This window comes from Mauremys reevesii, unplaced genomic scaffold (genome assembly GCF_016161935.1).
Source record: "Mauremys reevesii isolate NIE-2019 unplaced genomic scaffold, ASM1616193v1 Contig109, whole genome shotgun sequence".
Classification (NCBI taxonomy): Eukaryota; Metazoa; Chordata; order Testudines; family Geoemydidae; genus Mauremys; species Mauremys reevesii.
Window position 1 is genome coordinate 50,308 of NW_024100726.1, and position 6,695 is coordinate 57,002.

General features: G+C 50.6%; 2 non-coding genes across 2 annotated transcripts; one reads left to right on the forward strand and one right to left on the reverse strand.

Moving 5' to 3' along the window:
• The first annotated feature begins 1,400 nt into the window (after positions 1–1,400).
• Positions 1,401–1,473, forward strand: TRNAV-AAC. The gene has a single exon. It is a non-coding gene; the product is annotated as a tRNA-Val (tRNA).
• A 1,926-nt stretch (positions 1,474–3,399) lies between these two features.
• On the reverse strand, positions 3,400–3,471 carry TRNAG-UCC. Its single transcript has one exon. It is a non-coding gene; the product is annotated as a tRNA-Gly (tRNA).
• Positions 3,472–6,695: the final 3,224 nt, after the last annotated feature.

Sequence of the window (6,695 nt, forward strand, 5' to 3'; positions counted from 1 at the left end):
GCTATTAGCCAGGATGGGTAAGAATGGTGTCCCTAGCCTCTGTTCGTCAGAGGATGGAGATGGATGGCAGGAGAGAGATCACTTGATCATTGCCTGTTAGGTTCACTCCCTCAGGGGCACCTGGCATTGGCCACTGTCGGTAGACAGATACTGGGCTAGATGGACCTTTGGTCTGACCCGGTACGGCCTTTCTTATGTTCTTATGTTCTTATGTTCACTAGCCGTCACCTTCAGCCCCCAACTGAAACCTCTCCAGTGCATCATCAAGGATCTACAACCTATCCCTCACTCTCACAGATCTTGGGAGACAGGCCAGTCCTTGCTTACAGACAGCCCCCCAACCTGAAGCAAATACTTACCAGCAACCACACAACAAAAAACACTAACCCAGGAACCTATCCTTGCAACAAAGCCCGTTGCCAACTCTGTCCACATATCTATTCAGGGGACACCATCATAGGACCTAATCACATCGGCCACACTATCAGAGGCTCGTTCACCTGCACATCTACCAATGTGATATATGCTATTATGTGCCAGTAATGCCCCTCTGCCATGTACATTGGCCAAACCAGACAGTCGCTACGTAAAAGAATAAATGGACATAAATTACATGTCAAGAATTATAACATTAAAAATCAGTTGGAGAACACTTCAGTTTCTCTGGTCACTCATTTACAGACCTAAAAGTCGCAATATTACAACAAATAATCTTCAAACCCGACTCCAACGAGAGACTGCTGAAGTGGAATTAATTTGCAAAGTGGACACCATTAAATTAGGCTTGAATAAAGACTGGGAGTGGATGGGTCATTACACAAAGTCAAACTATTTCCCCTGTTTATTTGTCCCCCTACTGTTACTCACACCTTCCTGTCAACTGTTGCAAATGGTCCATCCCAATAATCACTACAAAAGGTTATTTTCTCCTGCTGATAATAGCTCACCTTAACTGCTCACTCTTGTTATAGTGTGTATGGCAACACCCATTTTCTCATGTTCTCTGTGTATATATCTTCCTGCTGCATTTTCCACTGCATGCATCTGATGAAGTTGGTTTTAGCCCAGCAAAGCTTATGCTCAAATAAATTTGTAAGTCTCTAAGGTGCCACAAGTACTCCTCTTTCTTTTTGCAGATAAATGAATGGAGGTTAAATCCATGAATGGCTATTAGCCAGGATGGGTAAGGAATGGTGTCCCTAGTTTCTGTTTGTCAGAGGGTGGAGATGGATGGCAGAAGAGAGATCATTTGGTCATTACCTGTTAGGTTCAGTCCCTCTGGGGCACCAGGCATTGGCCACTGTTGGCAGATAGGATGCGGGGTTGGATGGACCTTTGGTCTGACCCAGTATGGCCATTCTTATGTTCTTCTGAAGGGAGAGGTAGTTACCTATGACAGAGTTTCTGTAGTGTAGTGGTTATCACGTTTGCCTAACACGCAAAAGGTCCCTGGTTCGAAACCAGGCAGAAACATGCTGGCTTGTTTTTCCCAGCTCCTACTGGCCTGTCCCTGCTGTTGTAGGAGCAGCAATGATTTCTATGCTCAGAAGGTCTCTTATACTTCCCCTGCTCCCACTTTTGTCTCCTGTCCCTCTCTGAATGCCTTTGAAGTGGCTTTCCCCCTCCCGCTCCCTCCTGGAATGCTGGTGGGATGAATGGGCTGGTTGAAGAGCAGAAGAGCTCCCAGGTAGACAAGGTGTCTGGGACGCTAAATAGGCAGCACTCACACACCCAGAGCATGGACACTGCCCAAGGTGGAGTGTGACCAACCAGATGCAGCCAAGTCATCTCTAGTCGCAGGCCATGAGGTGCAGGCCCTTAAAAGGGGAAGGGACCCTGTGCTCAGGAGAGCACTCACAAGCTTGTACCTCCAGTGAATGCCCTTTGCCCGGACCGCCTGGCCAGTGGTTCTCTGCGTTGTATTTCATTGTGCCTCAGGAAGACTTACCTTCATCGCACCGTCCATAGCTGCACTGTGGGACACTTACCTTGCCGAATCCTGACATCTCCAGTGCTGTGCCTGTCCAGGGAGCGTGAGTATACAAGTGTGAGTGTGACACCCCCCACTTCTTCTTTTGAGCTTAGCTGTCAGTATAATAAATGTGCTGCTTTCTGCCAAACTCTGGTGGGTCATTAGTGCTCCCTATGCTTACTAGCTGGCCCAATTTTGGGTAACACCTACGATAAACTCAACCCCTGCAGGGCAGAAGGTGGTGAAATGAGCTGAGAAAAAGCCTTGGCATCAGCACGGGAAAGCTAGAGGATCTTGGCCAGTCACCTTTTGAAGATTTGTGGCTTGGTCTCCTCTGCCCTTGGAGATTGGCCTATGGCGGCCGGCTCTTCCTGCTGGCCTCCTTTGTGTGACTTGCCAAAGGAGGAAGTGAGGCAGGAATGGGGCAAAAGAGGAAAGTCGAGCTGAGGAAGGCAGGGCAGAAGCTAAGTGCCTCAGTGCGGCTAAGTGGGGTTAGTAGAGCGTCACCAGTCGTTCTGCAAAGCCTGGGGAGGTGCGGTTGGCTGCTGGGAGGTAGAATCCTGTGCCTGCCTCTTGGCTTCCCAGGGATGGCTACTTGCAGCCCAGGAGAAGAAAGACGGTTCTGGGTGAAAGGAAGACAAGCAAAGCTCTGTGAGGAAATTTGGGTGTGGGGTGCTGGCTCTGCGCTGGGGGAGGGGGTTGGGGTGCAGGAGAGGTGGCGCTTACCCCGGGCAGTGCAGCTCCCAAAGTGACCGGTACACACAACCCTCTGGCAGCAGCTCCTAGCTGGGCCGTGCCAGGGGGTCTCTGTGTGCCGCTGCCTGCAGGCACCGCCCCCAGAGCTCCCATTGGCTGCAGTTCCTGGCCAATGGCCGCTGCAGAGTTGGTACTCGGGGCAGGGGCAATGAATGGAGACACTCCCCCCGCCCCGGGGATGGGGACATGCCGGCCACTTCTGGGAGCGGCACGGAGGGACGGAGGCAGAGTGGGCAGGGAGCCACCTTACTGCTGTTGGCACATCTCTGCACACCCATTGGGGGAGGGGAGCAGAGAGCCTCCATGTGCTGCCTGGGGTAGGGGCAGAGCACAGAGCTGCCTCCCGTCCCGGGTCTATTACAGGAGTGGGTGGGTGGGGTCTTTTGGCCTGCAAGGTGCAGCAGGTCGGACTAGATGATCACACTGGCCCCTTCTGACCTTAAAGGCTCTGAGTCTAAAAGGGAGAGGGAAGTAAAGGAAGTTTTTTAAAAAAATAAACCAAACATTGTAATACCAGGATAACTCCAACAGCTCATTGTATAGTCCCGCCCCTTTCTTCCTCCATTCTGTGTTGAATGACCTGCAGGACATTGATTCTCTCATTCCCTTGGTAAACTGATACAATGTGACTGAAATTAAACCAATTCCCAGGGGAGAAAACATCATATCTTTGCATTGGCTGGGAATTGAACCCAGATTAACTACTTGGAAGGCAGCTATGCTCACCACTATACCACCAGTGCATCTGGCAAAAATGCTCCTTATGCTTGCCTAATGAGGCTAGAGTAGCATTGAGGAGATTTTCTGCCTGTTAAAATGTACTGGATTCTCATCACTAAAAAAAAACCACCTCCATCTTCACTTGGGTTTGAACCATCAGCCTTTCAATTAGCCACCAAAGTTGTTAATCACAGGGTATGTCTACACTATGGGATTATTCCAATTTTACAGAAACCAGTTTTTGGAAACAGATTGTATAAAGTCGAGTGCACGCGGCCCCACTAAGCACATTAATTCAGCGGTGTGCATCCATGTACTAAGGCTAGCGTCAATTTCTGGACCGTTGCACTGTGGGTAGCTATCCCATAGCTATCCCATAGTTTCTGCAGTCTCTCCCGCCCATTGGAATTCTGGATTGAGATCCCAACGCCTGATGGGGCAAAAACAGTGTCGTGGGTGATGCTGGGTAAATGTCGTCAGTCAATCCTCCCTCTGTGAAAGCAATGGCAGACAATCATTTTGCTCCCTTTTCCCTGGATTGCCCAGGCACACGCCATAGCATGGCAACCATGGAGCCCGTTCAGCCTTTTTTCACTATCACCATATGTCTACTGGATGGTGCTGACAGACACGGTACTGCAGCGCTACACAGCAGCATCCCCTTGCCTTTTGCAAGTTGGGAATGGTTGGGTCATTACACTAATTGAATCTATTTCCCTATGTTAAGTTCTCCTCACACCTTCTATGGGCCATCTTAATTATCACTTCAAAAAGTTTTTTTTCCTCCTGCTAATGATAGCTCATCTCAATTGATTAGACTTTTCCTGTTGTTATGCATACTTCCACCTTTTCATGTTCTCTGTATGTATAAATATCTCCTGTCTGTATGTTCCATTCTATGCATCCAAAGAAGTGAGCTGTAGCTCACGAAAGCTCATGCTAAAATAAATTTGTTAGTCTTTAAGGTGCCACAAGTACTCCTGTTCTTATAGCAAAGATGGTTACCAGCCATACTGTCCCATCTGCTGCTTTGCAACTTGACAATGACAATTGCCAGTTATACTGTACCATTTGTTGCTGTCATGGGTGCTCCTGGCTGGCCTCGGTGAGATTGGCCAGGTGCGCATGGACAAAAATGGGAATGACTCCCCAGGTCATTCCCTTCCTTAAGTTTTGTCTAAAGGGAGAGTCAGTCCTGTCTGGACTATCGGGCAAGCCTACTAAAGAACCAGAGAGGCAAATGGCCGCTCCAGGTCAGAGCCCCAGACACCCCACAGAAATGATGAGCTGCATGCCATTCTATGGGGTGCCCCTGCAACAACCCCACCCGTTGCTTCCCTCCTCACCCACCCCTCCTGCGCTACTGTGGCCGTTATCCCCCCATTTGTGTGATGAAGTAATAAAGAATGCAGGAATTTGAAACAACACTGACTTTATTGCCTCTGCAAGTAGAGCTCAAAGGCGGGAGGGGAGGGCAGCCTCCAGCTGCTATGATATTCCAGGCAGGACTGAATCTCCATTAGACAAAGCTTAAAGAAGAGAATGACCTGGGAGTCATTCCCATTTTTGCCCAGGCGCCCCGGGCGACCACACCGAGGCCAGCCAGGAGCACTCACGGGATGACGATGACTGATACCAGTCCTACTGTACCGTCTGCTGTCGGGAAGGGAAGGGGATGCTGCTGTGTAGCGCTGCAGCACCGCGTCTGACAGCAGCATCCAGTAGACATACGGTGACATTGAAAAAAGGCAAGAAATGATTTTTTTCCCCTTTGCTTTCACAGGAGGGGGGAGGGGGGGAACGACATATACCCTGAACCACCCGCAACAATGTTTTTGACCCTTCAGGCTTTGGGAACTCAGCCAAGAATTGAAATGGTTTTCGGAGAGTGCGGGAACTGTGGGATAGCTACAGACGTCAGTCGCCCCTCCCTCCGTGAGCGTCCATTTCATTCTTTGGCTTTCTGGTACGCTTGTCTCAGCTCCTTAAGTTTCAGCACTGTATTGAGTCCCTGTTGTGGCCTCTGTCTATCATGGCCTTGGAGATTTTTTCAAATGCTTTGGCATTTTGTCTTTTGGAACCGATTTCTGATAGAACAGATTCATCTCCCCATAGAGAGATCAGCTTCAGTATCTCCCATATGGTCCCTGCTGGAGCTCTTTTTTGATTCTGGGACTTCATGGTCACCTGTGCTGATCAGAGCTCCACGCTGGGCAAACAGGAAATTAAATTCAAAAGTTCATGGGGCTTTTCCTGTCAACCTGGCCAGTGCATCCGAGTTCAGATTGCTGTCCAGAGCGGTCACAATGGTGCACTGTGGGATAGCGCCCGGAGGGCAATACCATTGAATTGCGGCCACACTAACCCTAATCCGACATGGCAATGCCGATTTCAGCGCTACTCCCCTCGTCGGGGAGGAGTACAGATACCGGTATTAAGAGCCCTTTAGATCGATATAAAGGGCTTCGTTGTGTGGACGGGTGCAGAGTTAATGCGATTTAACGCTGCTCAATTCGATATAAACTTGTAGTGTTGAGCACAGGGCCGGCTTTAGGCCGATTTGCCCGATTCCCCTGAATTGGGCCCCACGCCTGAGAGGGCCCCGCGCCGGCAGCGTCTCTCCCGGAAGCAGCAGCTGTTGTTGCTAGGCAACGAGAGACCCTGGCCGGCTGAGGGCTGAGGCAGAGGCAGCCGCCTGGGTGTTGCAGGTCAGGAGGGGGGAGGGGAGGAGGCACATGTGCTTTGCAGCCTTCCTTCCCCTCCCCCACCCCCAGCACTCACCTGGAGGAGACGCCGAGGGAGCTTCCGGCCCGGTGGGAGACAGGAATCTCTGCCGTGCACCTCGCTCACCTGAGCAGCTGCTGGGGCTTCCAGCCGTGAGTGTCTGACCCTGTGATTCCCCCTAGGTCTGTAATATTGGGCTGGTGTTGTGGTTTTCGTGGTGTTGCTGTTTGAGGGTGAGTTGGTGCCTGCCTGTGTCTGGTTCAAAACTAAAGCCGGGATCATGTAACCCAGGAAAAAAGCCCCGAGCCGGTACTTAGTGCTGTGAACTCCAGGTGAGAGAGAGAGGGAGGTTTGAGGAGGAAACCAAATACATCAAGAGGGGAGAATGTGAAAGGTCTGCAACACGGCAGGCTGAGACTTCTCTCCCCTCCCCTTCCTGGCAAGAGGGGAAACTGAGGCACGGGGTGATCTGATTCCCCTCTCCAAATTATTTTGCAAAGGAAGGGGACTGGGGCTCCTATCC